Source organism: Oncorhynchus keta, chromosome 17, assembly GCF_023373465.1.
Source record: "Oncorhynchus keta strain PuntledgeMale-10-30-2019 chromosome 17, Oket_V2, whole genome shotgun sequence".
NCBI classification, from domain to species: domain Eukaryota; kingdom Metazoa; phylum Chordata; class Actinopteri; order Salmoniformes; family Salmonidae; genus Oncorhynchus; species Oncorhynchus keta.
In genome coordinates this window covers 6460319-6486730 of record NC_068437.1, presented here as the reverse complement: position 1 = coordinate 6486730, position 26412 = coordinate 6460319, and positions in this window count along the sequence as shown.

Sequence of the window (26412 nt, the reverse complement as noted above, 5' to 3'; positions counted from 1 at the left end):
GACTCACCCTTCTCCGATGATTCGCAAGGGAACTCGGGTGGCTTCGGGTCTTCTTGGAAATACAGCCTTCGGGTACTTCCAGATTCCTTTGGAGATGAACGAGTAGTAGGGGATGAACGAGTGTGCCCAAGACTAGACCTCCTCACTCTAGCGTTCCTGTAGACGCCCATCAATCCTAAGAGTAAGGACGATAAGGGAATCGAGGCCCAGGGGTAACTCCCAAGCTGCTAGTTCTTCTTCTACCCAGAATATTGCTCCGGAGAAGGTAAGCGGGGTTCTCGGGGAGCCGGGGTAGGCTGTACAAACCCACCACTGGTAGTAGACAGGTTACTGGGTGGTTGGGAGGTCTCAGAGGTGGCAGGCTGCCTATGCGCTAACTCACTGACTAGCTTCATAATAGCCTTGAACCCTTGGTCATGGTGTTCGGTCAGGGAACGAAGCCCTTCCAAAAGGTCCAGCAGTAGCTCCTCATGCCCCCCTGGAGGGAGACAGCATGGTGGAGCTGGTCCAAGTCTGCTGGGTCTGTCATGGACAGTTCGTACTATAAGGGCACAGGGCGAGACCCAGACGCAGACACGGGAGGCAGATGGTTTGAGTCTTTGATATTTATTAATAATCCAAAAAGGGGTGAAGCAAGAGAATGGTCGTGGACAAGCAAAAGGTCAAAACCAGTTCAGAGTCCAGGAGGTACAGTGTGGCAGGCAGGCTCGAGGTCAGGGTAGGCAGACTGGTCAGGCAGGCAGGTAGAGAGTCAAGAAAACAGGCAAGGGTCAAGACCGGGAGGACTAGCAAAAAAAGAATAGAAAAGGCAGGAGCACGGGAAAAACACACTGGTTGACTTGGAACATACAAGAAGAAATTGCACAGACAGACAGAAAACACAGGTTTAAATGCCCAGGTGATAATTGGGAAGATGGTTGACACCTGGAGGGGGTGGAGACAAGCACAAGGACAGGTGAAACACATCAGAATATGACACTAGCAAGTAGTTAACTTCGTAAACAAACAAAGTGACTTGTTAGTTTCCAGTAGCGAACCAAACCATCAGTCATCCTAGCTTGCTATGAAAATCAAATTATTGGGACTCTGGGCTGAGATAAAGTGGGGAAATGTAGTTCAGAAGGCCGAGAAGGACTTGTGTGTATAAGTATGTGCATTCTCAAGGCACCCTCAAAACAAGTGCACTAATCTCTATATGGATATGTTTTGCTGCAATTCATAATCTTACCTGGGATTTGGAAAATACAAGAGTTACATTCACTATAGGAAAGCATAAGAGTTGGAGTCTAAGTGGAGCAGATGGTAGTGTATCTTGGCTTTTGTGTGTTGGAGATTACACATTTTTTGAAAAAGTTAGACTGCAGATGGTGCATTTTGTGAGGTTGCAATATTTAGTGTTTGCCATTTTGTCAATTCCTTGCCTTTCTGTTGCCCCTCCTAGTTAGCCTGATTCTAATGATTTCACGCTTGATTTATTCAAATGGTGAAATGCAAACTTCAATTATATCAGTGGCTCAGTGCTGAGTGGTAAAACCGGACTCGAGCATTGCATTGTCAGTTTCAAAAATAGCTTGACCTGTTTGGTTTGCTCATATTTCATGAGCCTTTATACTTTATGGGATAACAATGTTTTGCAACATAATACAGCAGAAATATGGGTCCACACAAAGCAATGCTGCCACCTTGCATGGCAATTCTGACAGAAACAAACACCTTGTGCGAGCACCTTGCTTTCTCCTGCTCTTATAGAAATGTGACCCCCATCTTCGTCTATAGAGTCTCCATTTCTTTGTTTATTCCTGCTTGAATTAATTGCTGTCATACTCTGCCAACACTTTTTTTCCTCTCCGACTCAGCCTCCATGTGACAGACTATTTTCTCCCAGAGGCTCGCACGTGGCCATGATAAATTATCTTAATGCTGTGCAAATATTAATCACACTGTCACCACAGCTGAGCAGCGAAGCAGTTTAGTACTGCAACCAGCCACACAGCCTCATTTATCAAACCCTGGAGCTTTTTCAACGCCATAACCCATCTCCTAAACACAAGCTGTTCCCACCCAGTCCTAATGCCAGAGCCAGCCACACAACAGCTTTCTGAATAGCACCAGCTGGCTTAGGCCTCATGTTGTATATATGTTAAGGGTGGCATGTAAGCATCACTGTCATCTACTTGACCTGTGACCTACACACAAACTGTAATTAGTATGCAATTACTGTGTTAAAGGAGTGATTTCCTGATTATCGATATTCCATTTTCTATTAGGGTTTTTTTTGCAGAGAAATGGGCTTCATTCAATTGAAACCAGTAAGTATGTCTCTGAGTAAAGACTACAACCAGATTCAGAAAGTCAGAAAATCTTGATTGTCCCAATTGGTTGCAACAGCATAAAATCAGGTTAACAGAAAAAAACAGGTCTAATATATATATTGGTGCAATTGTGCTCTAGGCAAATAACTTTCAAAAAAGGTTGGGCCACTGTAGTTCAGCGAAGTGACAGCCTTTGTTATAGTGGAAGACTCAGCCCTGGAAGTCTTGACCTTAAACGCCTACACCTGTGGAAATCCACTCTTGAGCTGAAAGACGATGGCCAGAGCTTACCCATGATGTTGCAAAACGATTTAAGTCAATGTCATCATTTTAGTCAAAGCATGGTATATTTGGGATTAAAGTGACAAATCTGAACTGCCTACTTTGTGCAAATCTGTCTGAATTCGTTGTCTTTTCCAATGATATAACATACAAATTAGTTTCAGACTTCGTTTTGTTTCAGGGCTGGGCTTTATTTGAGTGTTAACACCGACCAGCATGGCACTGTTAATTCATCATAATCAGCTGCAAAGTTATTCCTCTTCGCAACTGAGATGAGCCAAATCAGAGGCTGCTGCCCTACATAAGGACATAGACTTGAAATCACTGCCCACTTTAATAATGGAACACGAGTCACTTTAATCATGTTTACAGTACATATTTTTCATTACTCATCTCATATGTACACTACCGGTAAAAAGTTTTAGAACACCTACTCATTCAAGGGTTTTTCTTTATTTTTACTATTTTCTACATTGTAGAAAAATAGTGAAGACATCAAAACTATGAAATAACACATATGGAATCATGTCGTATCCAAACAAGTGTTAAACAACTCAAAATATATTTTATATTTGAGATTCTTCAAATTCTTCACTCTGCAGTCCGACTCATCCCAAACCATCTCAATTTGGTTGAGGTCGGGGGATTGTGGAGTCCAGGTCATCTGATGCAGCACTCCATCACTCTTATTATTGGTAATATAGCCTATACACAGCCTGGAGGTGTGTTTGGTCATTGTTCTGTTGAAAAACAAATGATAGTCCCAATAAGCCCAACTCAGAAAGGATGGCGTATCGTTGTAGAATGCTGTGGTTAAGTGCTGGTTAAGTGTGCCTTGAATTCAAAATGAATAACAGACAGTGTCACCAGCAAAACACCTGCACACCATAACACCTCCTCCTCCATTCTTTACGGTGGGAAATACACATGTTGAGATCATCCGTTCAAAAAAGACAATTTGGACTCCAGACCAAAGGACAAATTTCCATTGCTGGTGATTCTTGGCCCAAGCAAGTCTCTTCAAATATTGGCGTCCTGTAGTAGTGGTTTCTTTGCAGCAATTTGACCATGAAGGCCTTATTCACAAAGTCACCCCTGAACAGGTGATGTTGAGATGTGTCTGTTACTTCAATTCTGTGAAGCATTTATTTGGGCTGCAATTTCTGAGGCTGGTTACTCTAATGAATGTATCCTCTCCAGCAGAGGTAACCCCGGCTCTTCCTTTCCTGTGGCGGTCCTCATGAGAGCCAGTTTCATCATAGTGCTTGATGGTTTTTGCGAAAGCACTTGAAGAAACTTTCAAAGTTCTTGAAATGTTCTGTATTGACTGAACTTAATGTCTTAATGTAATGATGGACTCATATTTCTTTCTTGCATATTTGAGCTGTTCTTGCCATAATATGGACTTGGTCTTTTACTAAATTTAGCTATCTTCTGTATACCACTCCTACCTTGTCACAACACATCTGATTGGCTCAAACACATTAAGAGGAAAGAAATGACACAAATTAACTTTAAGAAGGCACACCTGTTAATTTAAATGCATTGCAGGTGACTACCTCATGAATCTGGTTGAGAGAATGCCAAGAGTGTGCAAAACTGTCATCAAGGCAAATGGGGGCATTTTGAAGAATCTCAAATATAAAATATATTTAGATTTGTTTAACACTTTTTTGGTTACTACATGATTCCATATGTGTCCTTTCATAATTTTCATGTCTTCACTATTATTATACAATGTAGAAAATATTAAAAATAAATAAAAACCATTGAATGAGCAGGTGTTCTAAAACTTTTGACCGGTAGTGTATATACTATATTCTATTCTACTGCATTTCACTACACTCACAATAACATCTGCTAACCATGTGTATATGACAAATACATTTGATTTAAGTCTATGCCACTGACATTGCTCGTCCAAATATTTATATATTCTTAATTCAAATCAAATCAAATCAAATGTATTTATATAGCCCTTCGTACATCAGCTGATATCTCAAAGTGCTGTACAGAAACCCAGCCTAAAACCCCAAACAGCAAACAATGCAGGTGTAAAAGCACGGTGGCTAGGAAAAACTCCCTAGAAAGGCCAAAACCTAGGAAGAAACCTAGAGAGGAACCGGGCTATGTGGGGTGGCCAGTCCTCTTCTGGCTGTGCCGGGTAGAGATTATAACAGAACATGACCAAGATGTTCAAATGTTCATAAATGACCAGCATGGTCGAATAATAATAAGGCAGAACAGTTGAAACTGGAGCAGCAGCACAGTCAGGTGGACTGGGGACAGCAAGGAGCCATCATGTCAGGTAGTCCTGGGGCACGGTCCTAGGGCTCAGGTCCTCCGAGAGAGAGAAAGAAAGAGAGAATTAGAGAGAGCATATGTGGGGTGGCCAGTCCTCTTCTGGCTGTGCCGGGTGGAGATTATAACAAAACGTGGCCAAGATGTTCAAATGTTCATAAATGACCAGCATGGTTGAATAATAGTAAGGCAGAACAGTTGAAACTGGAGCAGGAGCATGGCCAGGTGGACTGGGGACAGCAAGGAGTCCTCATGTCAGGTAGTCCTGGGACATGGTCCTAGGGCCCAGGCCAGTTGAAACTGGAGCAGCAGCATGGCCAGGTGGACTGGGGACAGCAAGGAGTCATCATGTCAGGTAGTCCTGGGGCATGGTCCTAGGGCTCAGGTCCTCCGAGAGAGAGAAAGAAAGAGAGAAGGAGAGAATTAGAGAACACACACTTAGATTCACACAGGACACCGAATAGGACAGGAGAAGTACTCCAGATATAACAAACTGACCCTAGCCCCCCGACACATAAACTACTGCAGCATAAATACTGGAGGCTGAGACAGGAGGGGTCAGGAGACACTGTGGCCCCATCCGAGGACACCGCCGGACAGGGCCAAACAGGAAGGATATAACCCCATCCACTTTGCCAAAGCACAGCCCCCACACCACTAGAGGGATATCTTCAACCACCAACTTACCATCCTGAGACAAGGCCGAGTATAGCCCACAAAGATCTCCGCCACGGTACAACCCAAGGGGGGTTACCCAGACAGGCCGACCACAACAGTGAATCAACCCACCCAGGTGACGCACCCCCCCCCAGGGACGGCACGAGAGAGCCCCAGCAAGCCAGTGACTCAGCCCCCGTAACAGGGTTAGAGGCAGAGAATCCCAGTGGAAAGAGGGGAACCGGCCAGGCAGAGACAGCAAGGGCGGTTCGTTGCTCCAGAGCCTTTCCGTTCACCTTCCCACTCCTGGGCCAGACTACACTCAATCATATGACCCACTGAAGAGATGAGTCTTCAGTAAAGACTTAAAGGTTGAGACCGAGTTTGCGTCTCTGACATGGGTAGGCAGACCGTTCCATAAAAATGGAGCTCTATAGGAGAAAGCCCTGCCTCCAGCTGTTTGCTTAGAAATTCTAGGGACAATTAGGAGGCCTGCGTCTTGTGACCGTAGCGTACGTGTAGGTATGTACGGCAGGACCAAATCAGAGAGGTAGGTAGGAGCAAGCCCATGTAATGCTTTGTAGGTTAGCAGTAAAACCTTGAAATCAGCCTTTGCTTTGACAGGAAGCCAGTGTAGAGAGGCTAGCACTGGAGTAATATGATCAAATTTTTTGGTTCTAGTCAGGATTCTAGCAGCCGTATTTAGCACTAACTGAAGTTTATTTAGTGCTTTATCCGGGTAGCCGGAAAATAGAGCATTGCAGTAGTCTAACCTAGAAGTGACAAAAGCATGGATTAATTTTTCTGCATCATTTTTGGACAGAAAGTTTCTGATTTTTGCAATGTTACGTAGATGGAAAAAAGCTGTCCTCGAAATGGTCTTGATATGTTCTTCAAAAGAGAGATCAGGGTCCAGAGTAAGTTTTAGAGGTCCTTCACAGTTTTATTTGAGACGACTGTACAACCATTAAGATTAATTGTCAGATTCAACAGAAGATCTCTTTGTTTCTTGGGACCTAGAACAAGCATCTCTGTTTTGTCCGAGTTTAATAGTAGAAAGTTTGAAGCCATCCACTTCCTTATGTCTGAAACACATGCTTCTAGCGAGGGCAATTTTGGGGCTTCACCATGTTTCATTGAAATGTACAGCTGTGTGTCATCCGCATAGCAGTGAAAGTTTACATTATGTTTTCGAATAACATCCCCAAGAGGTAAAATATATAGTGAAAACAATAGTGGTCCTAAAACAGAACCTTGAGGAACACCGAAATGTACAGTTGATTTGTCAGAGGACAAACCATTCACAGAGACAAACTGATATCTTTCCGACAGATAAGACCTAAACCAGGCCAGAACATGTGTAGACCAATTTGGGTTTCCAATCTCTCCAAAAGAATGTGGTGATCGATGGTATCAAAAGCAGCACTAAGGTCTAGGAGCACGAGGACAGATGCAGAGCCTCGGTCCGATGCCATTAAAATGTCATTTACCACCTTCACAAGTGCCATCTCAGTGCTATGATGGGGTCTAAAACCAGACTGAAGCATTTCGTATACATTGTTTGTCTTCAGGAAGGCAGTGAGTTGCTGCGCAACAGCCTTCTCTAAAATCTTTGAGAGGAATGGAAGATTCGATATAGGCCGATAGTTTTTTATATTTTCTGGGTCAAGGTTTGGCTTTTTCAAGAGAGGCTTTATTACTGCCACTTTTAGTGAGTTTGGTACACATCCAGTGGATAGAGAGCCGTTTATTATGTTCAACATAGGAGGGCCAAGCACAGGAAGCAGCTCTTTCAGTAGTTTAGTTGGAATAGGGTCCAGTATACAGCTTGAAGGTTTAGAGGCCATGATTATTTTCATCATTGTGTCAAGAGATATAGTACTAAAACACTTGAGCGTCTCTCTTGATCCTAGGTCCTGGCAGAGTTGTGCAGACTCAGGACAACTGAGGTTTGGAGGAATACGCAGGTTTAAAGAGGAGTCCGTAATTTGCTTTCTAATAATCATAATCTTTTCCTCAAAGAAGTTCATGAATTTATCACTGCTAAAGTGAAAGTCATCCTCTCTTGGGGAATGCTGCTTTTTAGTTAGCTTTGCCACAGTATCAAAAAGGAATTTCGGATTGTTCTTATTTTCCTCAATTAAGTTCGAAAAATAGGACGATCGAGCAGCAGTAAGGGCTCTTCGGTACTGCACGGTACCGTCCTTCCAAGCTAGTCGGAAGACTTCCAGTTTGGTATGGCGCCATTTCCGTTCCAATTTTCTGGAAGCTTGCTTCAGAGCTCGGGTATTTTCTGTGTACCAGGGAGCTAGTTTCTTATGAGACATTTTTTTAGTTTTTAGGGGTGCAACTGCATCTAGGGTATTGCGCAAGGTTAAATTGAGATCCTCAGTTAGGTGGTTAACGGATTTTTGTCCTCTGGCGTCCTTGGGTAGGCAGAGGGAGTCTGGAAGGGGATCAAGGAATCTTTGTGTTCGATTCGATTCCTTTACTTTATTGTTGTGAAATTGTACCATATTACTTGTTCGATATTACTGCACTGTTGGAGCTAGAAACAAAAGCATCTCACTACATCCGCAATAACATCTGCTAAACACGTGTATGTGACCAAACATTTTTTTATTTGATTTGAAATTGCCTTGTGTCTGCTTTGCCATCTGAGCAGAGAGAAAATGTTTTTGCATCTACACTTTTTTTTTACAAGAAAATGATCCTAATCCATTGGATAATTTGTGAAAATATGCACTTATTTTTTTTAGCTAGTCTGCATTAATATATATACAGTGCCTTCAAAAAGTATTCAGACGACTTGACTTTTTCCACATGTTATAACATTACATTCTAAAATGGATCAAATACAAAAAATCCTCAGCAATCTACACACAATACCCCATGATGATGAAGCAAAACAAGTTTTTAGAAATGTTTGCAAATGTATTAAAAACAAAAAACACATACCTTAATCCACATAAGTATTCAGACCCTTTGCTATGAATCTCGAAACTAAGCTCAGGTGAATCCATTTTCAATTGATCATCCTTGAGATGTTTCTGCAACTTCATTGAATTCAATTCATTGGACATGATTTGGAAAGGCACACCCCGGTCTATATAAGGTCAAACAAGTTGACCATGCATGTCAGAGCAAAAACCAAGCCATGAGGTCGAATTGCAGCATTGAAGGTCCCCAAGAACGCAATGACCTCCACCATTCTTAAATGGAAGAAGTTTGGAACCACCAAGACTCTTCCTAGAGCTGGCCGCCCGGCCAAACTGAGCAATCGGGGCAGAAGGGCCTTGGTCGGGGAGTTGACCAAGAACCCGAGGGTCACTCTGAAAGTACTCTAGAGTTCCTCTGAGAAGATGGGCGAACCTTCCAGAAGGACAGCCATCTCTGCAGAACTCCACCAATCAGGCCTTTATGGTAGAGTTGCCAGATGGAAGCCACTCCTCAGTAAAATGCACATGCCAGCCAGTTTGCCAAAGACCCCTAAAGACTCTCACACCATGAGAAACAAGATTCTCTGGTCTGATGAAACCAATATTGAACTCTTTGGCCTGAATGCCAAGTGTCACTTCTGGAGGAAACCAGAAGACTACGCAGGAGTGGCTTCGGGACATGTATCCGAATATCCTTGAGTGGCCCAGCCAGAGCTCGGCCGGATCTAACATCTCTTGAGAGATCTGACAATAGCTGTACAGTGACGCTGCCCATCCAACCTGACTGAGCTTGAGAGGATCTACAGAGAAGAATGGGAGAAATTCCCCAAATACCAAGTGTGCCAAGCATGTAGCATCATACTAAGAGAAGCCAATAAGGTTTTGAGTAAAGTGTCTGAATACTTACAGTGTGTTAATGTGATATTTCTCTTTTTTCTTTTTTATACATTTGCTAAAATAAAAATAAAAACAGTTTTTTGCTTTGTCATTATAGGGTGGTGTGTGTAGATTGAGGGACAAAAACAATGTATCCATTTTAGAATAAGTCAAGTTGTCTGAATACTTTCCTAATGCACTGTACATCCTTTAATTAGATATATAGCAAACACATATAACAAGGAAAATGCCAAGAATGTGCTGGGGCACATATCCAGAATTATCAAAGAATAAACAAAAGATGAGCGGTAACTAATTGGGAAGACGAGCTGCAAATAGTAATAACCCAAGAGGACTGAGAGGACATATTTAGAAACACGTCAAAGACAACCAACTCTCTACTCGAGAGGGATACTCTTGGAAAATTCAGTCAACATTTTTCCTAACTCTTATAATACAATCAAAATACAACCGTGACATCACTGTAACGTCGTTCTTCGTTTGTAGAAAGAGAGTCGGACCGAAATGCAGTGTGGTTGTTACTCATGTTCTTTAATGAATGATCGAGATACATGAAATAACTTAATATAAATACAAAAACAACAAACGGAACGTGAAAGGCTGTAATTAGGTTATCTGGTGAACACTACACAGAGACAGGAACAATCACCCACGAAATACACAGAGAAACCCTGGCTACCTAAATACGGTTCCCAATCAGAGACAACGAGAATCACCTGACTCTGATTGAGAACTGCCTCAGGCAGCCAAGCCTATACAACACCCCTACTCAGCCGCAATCCCAAATACTACAAACCCCAATACGAAAATACAATATATAAACCCATGTCACACCCTGGCCTTACCAAACATATAACGAAAACACAAAATACAATGACCAAGGCGTGACAGAACCCCCCTAAGGTACGGACTCCCGGACGCACCTCAAAACCGTAGGGAGGGTCCGGGTGGGCGTCTGTCCATGGTTGCGGTTCCGGCTCGGGACGTGGACCCCACTCCATTAATGTCCAAGTTCCTCCCCTTCATGTCCTGGGATAATCCACCCTTGCCGCCGACCATGGCCTAATAGTCCTCACCCAGAACCCCACTGAACTGAGGAGCAGCTCGTGACTGAGGGGCAGCTCGGGACTGAGGGGCAGCTCGGGACTGAGGGGCAGGCCGGAACTGAGGGGAAGCCCAGTACTGAGAGAAAGCACAGTACTGAGAGGAAGCCCAGTACTGAGATGAAGCTCAGGTAGGTAGTAGGCTCCGGTAGATCCTGGCTGGCTGGCGGATCTGGAAGATTCAGGTTGACTAGCAGATCTGGAAGATTCTGGTTAACTGGCAGATCTGGAAGAGACTGGTTGACTGGCAGATCTAGAAGATCATGGCTGACTGGCGGATCTAGCTGCTCTATGCAGGCTGACATCTCCTTGCAGACTGACAGCTCTGACTGCTCCATGCAGGCTGACAGCACCCTGCAGACTGACAGCTCCTTGCAGACTGACAGCTCCTTGCAGACTGGCAGCTCTTTGCAGACTGACATCTCTGGCTGCTTCATACAGACTGACAGCTCTGACTGCTCCATGCAGGCTGACAGCACCCTGCAGACTGGCAGCTCCTTGCAGACTGACAGCTCCTTGCAGACTGACAGCTCCTTGCAGACTGGCAGCTCTTTGCAGACTGACAGCTCTGGCTGCTTCATGCAGACTGACAGCTCTGACTGCTCCATGCAGGCTGACAGCACCCTGCAGACTGGCAGCTCCTTGCAGACTGACAGCTCCCTGCAGACTGGCAGCTCAGGCTGTTCTGAACAGGCAGGAGGCTCCGGCAGCGCTGTAGAGGAGGAAGGCTCTGATAGCGCTGAACAGGCGGGAGACTCCGACAGCGCAGGAGGGAAGGAAGGCTCTGGCTGTGCTGAACAGGCGAGGCGCACAGAAGGCCTAGTGCGTGGTGCTGGAACTGGTGCTACAGGATCGAGGACACACACAGGAAGCCTGGTGCGGGGAGCTGCTACCGGAGGACTGGTGTGTGGAGATGGCTCTGGATAGACCGGACCTTGCAGGTGCACTGGAGCTCTTGAGCACTGAGCCTGCCCAAGCTTACCTGGCTCGATGCCCACTCTAGCCCGGCCAATTCGAAGGACTGGTATGAACCGCACCGGGCTATGCACCCGCACCGGGCTATGCACCCGCACTGGAAACACTGTGCGCTCCATAGCATAACACGGTGTCTGCCCGGTCTCTCTAGCCCACCGGTAAGCACAGGGAGTTTGCGCAGGTCTCCTACCTGGCATAGCCATACTCCCTGTAAGCCCCCCCCCCAATATTTTTTTTGGGCTGCTATCCGGGCTTCCATCCACGTCGCCGTGCTGCCTCCTCATACCAGCGCCTCTCCGTTTTCTCCTCCTCTATTTCTTCCTTGGGATGGCGATATTCTCCAGGCTGAGCCTAGGGTCCTTTTCCGTCTAATATCATCTCCCAAGACCAGAAGTCCTTATATCGCTGCTCCTCACGATTAACAGGGAGAGTAGGCTCAGGTCTGCCTCCTGACTCTGCTACTCTCTCTCTGAGTCCTCCCCCAATAAATATTTGGGGGAGACTTTCGGGTTTCGCTCTGTGCCGCCGTGTCTTTCTTTTCGACTCCATTCTCCTATAGCCCTCTTCGCACTGCACTCTCTCTGGGTCTGCCCCCCACCTGTCTATTTCTTCCCACGTCGTATACTCCAAGCCTCTGCTGTCCATAACGTCCTCCTTTCGCTGCTGCCTGTTAACACGCTGCTCGGTCCGAGTGTGGTGGGTGATTCTGTAACGTCGTTCTTCGTTTGTAGAAAGAGAGTCGGACCGAAATGCAGCGTGGTTGTTACTCGTGTTCTTTAATGAATGATCGCGATACATGAAATACATTTACATTTACATTTAAGTCATTTAGCAGACGCTCTTATCCAGAGCGACTTACAAATTGGTGCATTCACCTTATGACATCCAGTGGAACAGCCACTTTACAATAGTGCATCTAAATCTTTTAGGGGGGTGAGAAGGATTACTTATCCTATCCTAGGTATTCCTTAAAGAGTTGGGGTTTCAGGTGTCTCCGGAAGGTGGTGATTGACTCCGCTGTCCTGGCGTCGTGAGGGAGTTTGTTCCACCATTGGGGGGCCAGAGCAGCGAACAGTTTTGACTGGGCTGAGCGGGAACTGTACTTCCTCAGTGGTAGGGAGGCGAGCAGGCCAGAGGTGGATGAACGCAGTGCCCTTGTTTGGGTGTAGGGCCTGATCAGAGCCTGGAGGTACTGAGGTGCCGTTCCCCTCACAGCTCCGTAGGCAAGCACCATGGTATTGTAGCGGATGCGAGCTTCAACTGGAAGCCAGTGGAGAGAGCGGATAAATAACTTAATATAAATACAAAAACAACAAACGGAACGTGAAAACCTAATTACAGCCTATCTGGTGAACACTACACAGAGACAGGAACAATCACCCACGAAATACACAGAGAAACCCCGGCCACCTAAATACGGTTCCCAATCAGAGACAACGAGAATCACCTGACTCTGATTGAGAACCGCCTCAGGCAGCCAAGCCTATACAACACCCCTACTCAGCCACAATCCCAAATACTACAAACCCCAATACGAAAATACAATATATAAACCCATGTCACACCCTGGCCTGACCAAACATATAACAAAAACACAAAATACAATGACCAAGGCGTGACAATCACACCAAGTTGCTGGCATAACTGTGGGGAGAGCAGGGATAACCACACCCACACATTATATTCCTGCCTCGTCCTCAATCAGTTCTAGACCAAAGTATACAAAGTTTTGGATAATATGTTTGAACGCTCAGTTTCTCTGAATCTAGAACACATAATCGTGGGGAGAGCGCCTCATGCACTGGTCCTCTAATACCTCTCCAGAATTATGAGAATAACAACCCTTAAACAGATAACTACAAACTGGCTCAAACCGCTGGCACCACAAAATAGTAATTAATGAAATCTATAGTATGGAAACGATAGAATAAGTAACCAAATTACTATCTGATGTAGGATAATTATTATAGTGTATATTTGTTTCAAAATGAATAGGCCCTAACAGGAGATAAATTGTACATGTTATAAATGGACAGGTGTCGGTGGACATGTGCACAGACATACACAAGTGTGTGCATTCAAATTGCCATCGATAAAATGCAATTGCGTTCATTGTCCATAGCTTATGCCTGCCCATACCATAACCCCTCAACCACCATGGGGCAATCTGTTCACAACGTTGACATCAGCAACCATTCGCCCACATGACACCATACTGTCTACCATCTGCCCGGTACAGTTGAAACCGGGATTCATCCGTGAAGAGCACACTTCTCCAGCGTGCCAGTGTCCATCGAAGGTGAGCATTTACACACTGAAGTCACTTACGACGCTGCCATGCAGTCAGGTCAAAACTTTGGTGAGGACAACAAGCACGCAGATGAGCTTCCCTGAGATGGTTTCTGACAGTTTGCTCAGAAATTATTTGGTTGTGTAAATCCACAGTTTCAGCTGTTCTGCTGGCTGGTCTCAGAGACAATCCCGCAGGTGAAGAAGCTGGATGAGGAGGTCCTGGGCTGGCATGGTTACACGTGGTCTCTGGTTGTGAGGTCGGCTGGACGTACTGCCAAATTATCTAAAATTACCTTTGGAGGCTGCTTATGGTAGAGAAATTAACATTATATTCTCTGGCAACAGCTCTGGTGGATATTCCTGCAGTCAGCATGCTCCCTCAAAACTTGAGACATCTGTGACATTGTGTTGTGAGACAAAACTGCACATTTTAGAGTGGCCTCTTGTTGGCCAAAGCACAAGGTGCACCTGTGTAATGATCATGATGTTTAATCAGGTCGATGGATTATCTTGTCAGAGGAGAAATAATCACAAACAGTGGTGTAAAAAAAATGTGTGCACAAAATTTGAGTGAAATAAGCTTTTTGTGCGAATGGTACATTTCTGGGATCTTCTATTTCAGCTCATGAAACATGGGACCAACACTACAGTACACTATATATAAACGTTTGTGGACACCCCATCAAATTAGTGGATTTGGCTATTTCAGCCACACCCGTTGCTGACAGATGTGTAAAAATTGACCATACAGTCATGCAATCTAAATAGACAAACACTGGCAGTCGATTGGTCTTACTAAGAGCTCAGTAACCTTCAACGTGACACCATCATAGGATACCACCTTTCCAACAAGTCAATACGTCAAATTTCTACCCTGCTAAAGTTGCCCCGGTCAACTGTAAGTACAGTTATTGTGAAGTGGAAACGTGCAGGACCAATAATGGCTCAACGAAGTGCTAGGCCAGAATGGGACCGCTGAGTGCTGATGCACGTAGCGCGTACAAATTGTCTGTCCTCAGTTGCAACACTCACTACTAAGTTCCAAAATGACTCTGGAAGCAATGTCAGCACAATAACTGTCCGTCGGGAGCTTCCTGAAATGGTTTTCCATTACCGAGTAGCCGAAGATCACCATTCGCAATGCCAAGTGTCGGCTGGAGTGGTGTAAAGCTCACCACCATTGGACTCTGGAGCATTGCAAACGTGTTCTCTGGAGTGATGAATCCCGCTTCACCATCTGGTAGTCCGACAGACAAATCTGGGTTAGTGGCTGGAGAAACCCCAATGCATATTGCCAACTGTAATGTTTGGCAGAGGAGAAATAGTGGCCTGGGGCTGTTTTTCATAGTTTGGGCTAGGCCCATTAGTTGCATTGAAGGGAGATCTTAATGCTACAGCATACAATGACATTCTAGACAATTCTGTGCTTCTAGACAATTCTGTGGGGAAAGCCCTTTCCTGTTTCAGCATGACATTGCCCCCGTGCACTAAGCAAGGCCCATACAGAAATGGTTTACTGTGATCGGTGTGGAGGAACTTGACTGGCCTATACAGAGCCTTGACCTTAACCCCGAACACTTAGGAATGCTGATTGCGAGCCAGGCCTAATCGCCAAACATCAGTTCCCGACCACACTAATGCTCTTGCGGATGAATAGAAGCAAGTCCCTGCGGCAATGTTCCAACATCTAGTTGAAAGCCTTCTTAGAAGAGTGGAGGCTGTTATTGCAGCAAAGGTGGGACCAACTCAATATTAATGCGAATGATTTTGGAATGAGATGTTTGATGACCAGGTGTCCACATACTGTTGTTCATGTAGTGTATATTTAGTTGTGATTCTGTTGTGGTCTAAAACGAATAAGTATTTTCGGACTTATGTCCGGACATGAAAGCTGAAATAAAAACATGTGATTGGCAACATTTCTGTAATTCATGGTACACCCATTTGGTGGAGTAAAGGACTTGTGACAAACCAGAAACTAAAATCACACTTTTTTGACTCAGTGCTCACTAATATCTCCCTTATTTAGTATATTAGTAATCAATGAGTCATATATAGTTTACTAATAGTGATTTATGTTAAATAAATTCATTTGAAAATGCCGAATTTTAAATACCAATTTCCAATTAATCCATTGATATTGAAAGTACAGTATTGCCTTATCCAAAATTGCACACGTGTTCCAATGTGATTTTCCTATAGCAGCCAAACATTCTGCACTTTGTGCCAGAGTATTTCTTCTCAGGTTAGCCAGATGATTCCAGCTAATTCAAAGCCTTTTGAAATAAATAACTCACAGAAAATGAGGCCCATTCACTGGTGTCTTGGGGATTTCTTTAGCGGTCCATTAGAGGTCAATCCAGTGACCTTCAGAACATTGCGGTCCAGCTGTTGCCCATTTGTTTATGTACCACCTTTCTCGCTCACATGGGAAAGATGGTTGTGGAAGATATCTTTCATAATGAAAGAGTGATGTCCATTGGAACTCTTAAAAGCCATACATGATCAAATTATTATCAAACGAAGTGATCAACAGTATGTTACTCATGGCCCTTTAATTGAGCTGACGAGGTAAAAATATGTCGTTCTGCCCCTGAACAAGGTAGTTAACCCACTGTTCCTAGGCAGTCATTGTAAATAAGGATTTGTTCTTAACTGACTTGGCTAGTTAAATATGAAATGTTTAAATGTTATAATATGGCAATGAGGACTACAATGGTCTAATTCTGTTATCAACAAAGATCCACTTTTAACATCCACGATTAAAAAGAGCCACATTTTCGGGAAATGATGACTATTCCCTGTGCACTCCTTCATTTTGAGATTTGCATTGAATCAATTACCACATAGATCAATAAATAATTGAAATAAGAGAGTGACATAGGACATACTCAAACAGCCTTAATTCTCCCAGTCATTGGTTAATTAAGCTATGTACACATTATGATAACCAAAAGCAAATGCAATTTTCATTGTTATCCAGTTGGACAGTGTCTGACAACATCACATCAGGTATTAAATACAATTTGTGCAAATATAAATGCTTAATTGCCGAACAGATGCCTCCTCAGAATCCAGGCGAAATTGCTTATGCATTTATGAATGCTGAAAACTATGCTGGAATCCCTCAATGGGTTGTGATTAGTGGCAGGAACAGATACCGAGACGCACCATCGATAAATGTTGCAGGTTGTGCTGGCTTCCCAGGTCTGCCTGTCCATCTCCTGTCTGCCGAGCAAGAGTCATTAATTGGGGGACACGGAGAGATGGATGGATAAGATTAGGCTTCTCATCTCTCTCGGCATTCTCCTCTCGTCCCCTGTGTTTCGCCCCCGCTCTCTCCCCACCTCGATTACTGAACTTTCCGCAAGCAAATTGAGTCAGGCGGTTCTTAATTAGATTTTTTCTTACTGCATTTCTAATATGTGACTAATTAGACGCAGACAAAAAACCAAGGGGTGATCCCTTAGGCTTGTATCAGGGGTGAATCAGAGGTTTTATTAAGCAGACATTCAGTGGGTCAGAGAACAGTATACTTAAAGCAGATATATGCCAACAGGAGACTCCCACTCACTTCTACGCAGGAGCTCCTGGATGCCCCCTAACATACCAATGAAGATGCTTATGACCTCAATGGTGATTCATCATACTCCCATTGTGAAGCTACCAAGAGTAAGTGGAAGTTCTGCATCCGAACAAGAATACAGGTGTGTGGACAGGGGGAAATTATTCCATTTAATTTAGAAAACATGTCATCCATTGGATTCTAGTAGGTTTCTTATTTTTAACTCAGTATATGATGTCAATTGCAAGATTATTTGCAAAAGACATTGAAGGAATTGTGCATGATATTTAGCTAAACCTGTGCTAGTTTGAACTATACCACAGGTCGTTGGATGAGAACGATCTGGTTTCATGAGGAACACATATTTGATATGATGCAATTTAAATTCCAGGCAAAATTCAGAGGTAAATTATATTTACTGGGACTGCCTGGCAGTTGTGTTTATTAGTGATTATACATGAGCGTGTTGAGTGAGCAGAGTTGTGGCACTGTTCTAGGCCTCCATGGTGCTGAGGTGAGTGCAGCTGTCTACAGTGGTGAAGTGAGTCGTGCTGCCCATGATGACGAAGTGTATGGCAATGCACATTGTGCTGAAGCGAGAGATACTATGCAAGGTGCCGAAGCATATGGTCCTGTCCATGGTTCTGAAATGAGTGCCAAAATCCAGGGGGGAAATATGGTGCTGTCCATGGTGCTTTTAGCGTATGGTACAGCCCATAGGGAGACATGTAGCGCTCTTCCTGGTGCTTTGGCAAGTGGCACTGTCCATGGTACTGAAACTCCGGAAACGGCACTATGGTGCTGAAAAACATGATTTGATCCATCGGGCTAAATGTAATGCTGTCCGTGGTGCTGGTGAGAGTGGTGCTGTCCAGCGCACTGAGACACCCGGTGCTTCCCATGGTGCTGAAGCAGGTATTTTCAGCCACCCCTATACTCATGCCTTTCATGGTGCCACATTAACTAAGTACACTCTTAGAAAAACAGTTTCTAGATAGAACCAAAAAGGGTTTTATTGCTTGCATCATATATGGCACCCTTAAAGGTTCTATATAGAACCGAAATTGGTTCCATAAAGAACCCTATATGGAACCCAAGGGTTCTATATGGAACCAATTTTGGTTCAATGACAATAACCCCTGGGATTCTGATAAAAGAACCCTACAAAAGGGTTCCATATCGAACTTTTTGTGGTTTAGTTTGTTAGGAAACCCCATAGCTAGCTACTCCAAATTCAGCAACTACTCTTCCTGTGGTCCACATAAAGCATTCAAATGCATGACAAAGTACAGAACAGGTATAGACAACGACATACAAAAAAACAAATCAAAAATGTTTTATCTATAACAATATATATGCATAATGGTCCTTCTGTAGCACAGTTGGTAGAGCATGGCGCTTGTAACGCCAGGGTAGTGGGTTTGATTCCCGGGACCACCCATACGTAGAATGTATGCACACATGACTGTAAGTCGCTTTGGATAAAAGCTTCTGCTAAATGGCATATATTATTATTATATATTATAACAAATAAGCGTTATGCATTGGAAAGACACCAAGAGACAACAACATTTACACACTATTAATTCATATTCATACAGTATATAATGTATAGAGTTAAATTACATCTTTAAAAAGAGGAGAGGTGCTGTGATACAAGTTTTTTTAAATCTGTTTTTTTAGTGCTAAACTTACCTTTTGCCTGAGAAACCTCTGATGGCAGAGCTTACATACATAACTGAGCAATGCATTAAATCTGTTTTTGGATTGAGTACAGTGAAGAAACCCATAATGGCGTGTCTGTTGGGGTATGTATGTCTGTCTGAAGTGTTTGCAAATAAATTACACAAGGGGTTAGGCATTTTCAACACACAAATGTTTCTTAAAATGACACGGCAGGTAGCCTAGTGGTTAAAGCATTGGGCCTGTAACCGAACGGTTGCTGGATCGAATCCCCGAGTTGACAAGGTAAAAATGGAATGTTCTATTCCTGAGCAAGCCAGTTAACCCACTGTTCCCCGGGTGCCGAAGACGTGGATGTTGTTTAAGGCAGCCTCCTGCACCTCTCTGATTTAGAGGGGTTGGGTTGAATGCAAAATACAAATTTCATTGAAAGAGAAGTAGGCTGGATCATGTTGTATGTTTTAATGATGTATTGTATTGTATTGATTATTGCTGCCTTCTTGGCCAAGACTCCCTTGAAAAAGAGACTCTGGGTCTCAATGGGCTTTTCCTGGTTAAATAAAGATAAAAAAAAATTTAAAATAATTATCTCTTACCTACCCTGATGACTTTGGGCATTTTTGATTACTTTTTGTTGTCCTAAATAGAGATGGCTAGAAGGGCCATGGGTCATATTAGATTGTGTAGAAATGCAGGAAATGTGGTTTAGTTGCCTTCAAAAATGGGAGGACCCCCAGACCCCCTGCCGCTCCTTTGCATACAGCACTGCTTGGTGATTTAAAAAGTAATAGTCAATCGATCAATAATATAATAATACTCTTAACAAAAATGATTGTTTTTCAATTACATTATGTAGAATCTATGGGAATAGAAAGGTTCAGATCTTTTGTGAAACATCACAGCATAATTGAAAATAAATATCAAACCTGAGACAGATGGGAGGGATTGAGTGGAGCTGAAGGATGGGACTAAAACAAACAAAAGATAACTATTCTAAAATATACTGTGTCCGTAAAACGTATATAATATGTATAAACTGGAAGCAGAAGCCTAAGTGTTGTCCATTAGTTTACTCCGATTCGGGAGGAATGGCAGGGATAGGTTAGGACACACCAACTCATTGCCATGCCCTGACCTGAGTATTCTTTGTTTTCTTTATATATTTTGGTTAGGTCAGGGTGTGACGAGGGTGGTATGTGTGTTTTTGTCTCATCTAGGGTTTTTGTACAGTCTAGGGGGTTTTGTAGATTTATGGGGTTGTTTTCCATCTAGGTGTTTATGTAGGTCTATGGTTGCCTAGATTGGTTCTCAATTGGAGGCAGGTGTTTATCCTTGTCTCTGATTGGGAACCATATTTAGGCAGCCATCTTCTTTGGGTATTTCGTGGGTTATTATCTATGTCTAGTTGCCTGTGTCTGCACATTTGTAGTATAGCTTCACGTTCCTTTTGTTATTTTGTATAGTTTGTTTAGTGTTCGTCTTTATTAAAAGCAATATGTATTCATATCACGCTGCGCCTTGGTCTCCTCAATACGACGAACGTGACACTAATTCAAGGGGTTTTCTTTATTTGACTATTTTCTACATTGTAGAATAATAGTGAAGACATCAACACTGTGAAATAACACATATGGAATCATGTACTAACCAAAAAAGTGTTAAACAAATCAAACTATATTTTATATTTGAGATTTTTCAAATAGTCACCCTTTGCCTTGTGACAGCTTTGCACACTCTTCGCAATCTCTCAATCAGCTTTCCAGCGGCAGAGACTGGGAGTTTAGTCCGGATTGAGGGAAAGTGCAAAGAAGATTGCAAAGTATAGTGAGGTCCTTGATGAAAACTTGCTCCAGAGCACTCAGGACCTCAGACTGGGGTGACGGTTCACCTTCCAACAGAACAATGACACTAAGCACACAGCCAAGACAATGCAAGAGTGGCTTCGGGACAAGTCTCTGAATGTTCTTGAGTTGCCCAGCCAGAGCTCGGTCTTGAACCCAATCGAACATCTCTGGAGAGACCTGAAAATAGCTGTACAGCAAAGCTCCCCATTCAACCAGACAGAACTTGAGAGGATCTGCAGAGAAGAATGGGAGAAACTCCCCAAATATTGATGTGCTGAGCTTGTAGCATCATACCCAAGAAGACTCAAGGCTGTAATTGCTGGCAAAGGTGTCTCAACAAAATACTGTGTAAAGGGTCTGAATACTTATGTAAATGCAATATCACATTTTTTTCATTTTGTATAAACTAGGAGAAATGTCTAAATACCTGTTTTTGCTTTGTCATTATAGGGTATTGTGCATAGATTTACATTTTTTTTAATACATTTAGAATAAAGCTATAGCATAACAAAATGTGGGAAAAGTCAAGGAATAAATGAAGCAAGCAATATATCCCTTTTCGGTTCTATTCAGAATTTTTTTTTCTAAGAATGTAGAATTGTTAAATGTCTAAACAGCAGGAAAGCAATTTAGCACAGCATGTGTCTCCACAAATATGAGTAGTGCATCCTTGAGAGATCATGAAAACCACTTATATACTGTATAATTAGGACATGACCAAGAGCTGGTGAGTGGATTTGGCATTTGAACTAGCTGGTTGGCTAACACCATCACAAACAGTAAGCTCAAAGTGATTGCTCCTTTAAGTATAGTGATATGAAACCTTTTAGTGCCTTGACAAGCATTACATTAAGATGTTAAAAGTCAATTATGATGACTTCCTTATTAAGATGTGTCGTAGACAATGTACAGACACCAGGACTTTGAATTTCAATTTATTTGAACAAAATCTATATTTTTCGGAAGTTTACATACACCTTAGCCAAATACATTTAAAATCAGTTTTCACAATTTCACAATTTAATCGGAGAAAAAATTCCCTGTCTTAAGTCAGTTAGGATCAACTCTTTAATGTTAAGAATGTGAAATATCAGAATAATAGTAGAGAGAATGATTCATTTCAGATTTTATTTCTTAACTTCTTCGAGATAGGGGGCGCTCTTTTAATTTTTGGATAAAAACCGTTCCCGTTTTAAGCAAAATATTTTGTCACGAAAAGATGCTCGACTGTGCATGTAATTGACAGCTTTGGAAAGAAAAAACTCTGACGTTTCCAAAACTGCAAAGATATTATCTCTGTGTGCCCCAGAACTAATGCTACAGGCGAAAACAAGATGAAGTTTCATACAGGAAATGCCCCAGATTCTGAAGGCGCTGTGTTCCAATGTCTCCTTCTATGGCGCCAGGAATGAGCCTGCCCTTTCTGTCGTTTCTCCAAGGTGTCTGCAGCATTGTGACGTATTTGTAGGCATATCATTGGAAGATTGACCATAAGAGACTACATTTACCAGGTGTCCGCCCGGTGTCCTGTGTCGAAATTATTGCGTAATCTCTAGGTCCATGCGCGTTCCATTTCTTCAGAAGAGAAAGTCAACTGCCACGAAGGATTTATCATCGATAGATATGTGAAACAAACCCTGAGGATTGATTCTAAACATCGTTTGCCATGTTTCTGTCGATATTATGGAGTTAATTTGGAAAAAAGTTTGCGTTTTAATGACTTAATTTTAGTTTTTTTTCTTACCCAAACGTGATGAAGGAAACGGAGCGATTTGTCAACACAAATAATATTTTTGTAAAAACTGAACATTTGCTATCTAACTGAGTCTCCTCAGTGAAAACATCCGAAGTTATTCAAAGGTAAATTATTTTATTTGAATGCTATTCAAGTAGATGAATGCTAACGCTAAATGCTATGCTAAATGCTACGCTAGCTATCAATACTGTTACACAAATGCTTGTTTTACTATGGTTGAGAAGCATATTTTGAAAATCTGAGATTTTCAGTGTTGTTAACAAATGGCTAAGCTTGAGAGCGAGCATATTGATTTCATTTCATTTGCGATTTTCATGAATAGTTAATGTTGTGTTATGGTAATGGGCTTGAGGCTGTAGTCACGATCCCGGATCCGGGATGGCTCGACGCAAGAAGTTAATTAAATCACATTCCCAGTGGGTCAGAAGTTACAATACACTGAATTAGTATTTGGTAGCATTGCCTTGGGATTAAGGTCATGGCTTTGTAACGGCCACTATAATACATTGACTTCGTTGTCCTTAATTAATAACCTCTTAGAGGTTAGGGTGCATTTTTTCAACTTTTTGATAAAAAGCGTGCAAAATTTCAACGTCGTGCTACTCATGCCAGGAATATAGTATATGCATATGATTAGTATGTGTGGATAGAAAACACTCTGAAGTTTATACAACTGTTTAAATCATGTCTGTGACTATAACATAACTTGTGTAGCAGGCAAAACCCCAAGGAAAAACTGTTCAGAAAAAATATATATATCCCTCCGCCAATAACCTGTATTGTCTATGTCAAGGGAAATTAGATAGCGCCCAATTTACAGTTCCTACAGCTTCCACACGATGTCGCCATTCTTGGCAATTGGGTTGAAGTTTGGTGAAATGAAGAATAGGCACTTCCTGTCAGAGATTACACTGTGGAAAGTTATGAAAGAGAGAAAATCGTCCATGATTTGTTGACTTGCTGCTATTGAATACAGATCGCCCCGTCATCAATTTGATCGATTATTAACGTTTACAAATACCTAAAGTTGGATTACAAAAGTAGTTTGAAGTATTTTGGCAAAGTTTATAGGCAACTTTTTAATTTTTTTTAATGACGTTGCATTTTGGAAAGCTGTTTTTTTTCTGGATCAGACAGGCTTTATAAATGGACATTTTGGGTATACATGGACGGAATTAATCGAAAAAAAAGAACCAATTGTGATGTTTAAAGGACATTTTGGAGTGCCAACAGAGAAGCTTGTCAAAGGTAATGCATGTTTTATATTTTATTTCTGCGTTTTGTGTAGTGCCGGCTACGCTAATTATTTTGTTTACGTCTCGTTCAGGTATTTTGGGGGGGTGCATGCTATCAGATAATAGCTTCTCATGCTTTCACCGAAAAGCATTTTTAAAATGTGACATGTTGGCTGGATTCACAACGAGTGTAGCTTTAATTGAGTACCCTGCATGTGTGATTTAATGAAAGTTTGAGTTTTATCGAGTACTATTTGAATTTGGCGCTACCCATTTCCCCAGGCTATTGGCTAGGAGAGACGCTAGCGTCTCAGTGGCCGTAAGAGGTTTTAAGCCATTTTGCCACAACTATGGAAGTATGCTTGGGTCATTGTCCATTTGGAAGACCCATTTGCGACCAAGCTTTAACTTCCTGACTGATATCTTGAGATGTTGCTTCAATATATCCACATCATTTTCCTGCTTCATGATGCCATCTATTTTGTGAAGTGCAACAGCAAAGCACCCCCACAACATGACGCTGCGACCCCCGTGCTTCACGGTTGAGATGGTGTTCTTCGCCTTGCAAGCATCCCCCTTTTTCCTCCAAACATAACGATGGTCATTATGGCCAAACAGTTCTATTTTTGTTTCATCAGACCAGAGGACATTTCTCCAAAAAGTACGATGTTTTTCCCCATGTGCAGTTGCAAACCGTAGTCTGGATTTTTTTAATGACGGTTTTGGACCAGTGGCTTCTTCCATGCTAGATACTTTGTACCTGTTTCCTCCAGCATCTTCACAAGGTCCTTTGCTGTTGTTCTGGGATTGATTTGCACTTTTCGCAACAAAGTACGTTCATCTCTAGGATACAGAAAGCGTCTCCTTCCTGAGCAGCGTAGTCCCATGGTGTTTATACTTGCATACTATTTTTTGTACAGATGAACGTGGTACCTTCAGGCATTTGGAAATTGCTCCCAAGGATGAGCCAGACTTGTGGAGATCTTTCTGAGGTCTTGGCTGATTTCTTTGGGTTTTTCCATGATGTCAAGCAAAGAGGCACTGAGTTTGAAGGTAGACCTTTAAATAGATCCACAGGTACACCTCCAATTGACTCAAATGATCAATTAGCCTATCAGAATCTTCTAAAGCCATGACAAAATGTTCTGGAATTTTCCAAGCTGTTTAAAGGCACAGTCAACTTAGTGATGTAAACTTCTGACCTACTGGAATTGTGATTCAGTGAATTATAAGTGAAATAATCTGTCTGTAAACAATTGTTACTTGTGTCATGCTCAAAGTAGATGTCCGAACCGACTTTCCAAAACTATAGTTTGTTACCAAGACATTTGGAGTGGGGTGGTTGAAAAACTAGTTTAATGACTCTAACCTAAGTTTTTGTAAACTTCTGACTTCAGCTGTAAATGGCGTGCTAATTGATCATTTGAGTCAATTGGAGGTGTACCTGTGGATCTATTTAAAGGTCCACCTTCAAGTACCCAAGAGAAGTAATACTCCAGTCTCACACAATGTAAATAATGTTTGGAATGATACAATTGATGATACGTGTATAACATCTAAAGACCTGCATCACTATACTGAGAGCATTGTGTTTCTAAAAGAACGTATTTGGGTGTTTTTGGAGACTTTTTTATTTTTATCTCTGCCCCTATAACTGAACGAGTATGAAGGAGTGTATTGCTGATGGGGTAACTTTCTCAAAAATAAGTGAGATGGCAGAAAAAAATGTGTCTGGGCACTTCTGTAACATGCCATTGACATCAAAAATAGAGATTTGTTTCAAAATAGTGTAAACCTGTCCTTTAATATGCAATGTTTGGTTTAAACATTTTCATAATGTACACATGTTCTTTTGCACGTGTAAGTGTACATAAACAGCAGAACAATACGTTTGGATGGAGATAAGCAGATACATGGATCACAATGCTTAAGGGTTTATCCAAGCATTGTATACAGTTGCCTGCAATTCATATTGGTTTTACATTTTTAATTCAAAGCAGAACAGTTTCCTTCAAATAATAGTCAACCTTCCAGTTTTTCACTCTGCATAATATTTCCTCACATCGGCTTTATTTAAATCTTAGGCTGCAATTAAATTGAACCCAGTCTAGTAATTCTAATGTCTTCATTTACAAATGAGTAATTGCAGCAATTTGACCAAAAACAACAGTACGATTTAAACTATAGAAAACAAGTTCCCAATACTGCAGCTTACGAATGCATAAAGTGCATCAGTTAGACTCATATTTATTCACACATCCACAAAAAGTTCCCTTTTAAAGCAGTATATTGTCATTATTTACAAATCCACAGGCAGCACAAGGGCCAGAAATGAAATTAAGTCATGTCCTCAAGCCTCAATGCGTCCCACACAACAGAGACGCAAAGCAATCTTTTGGAAGAAAGCCTGCAAGGCAACAGTTTTTTGTAAAGGCATCAAGAACAGGAGCACAAGGATGAGCTGGCAAACTCTTTCTTGGCAAAAGGTTTGGGGAGCAAAGGATCGCCTCTTCAACCTGTGTTGAAGATTGAGATAAACATGTATTTCTATATATAGATTTCAACTTACGT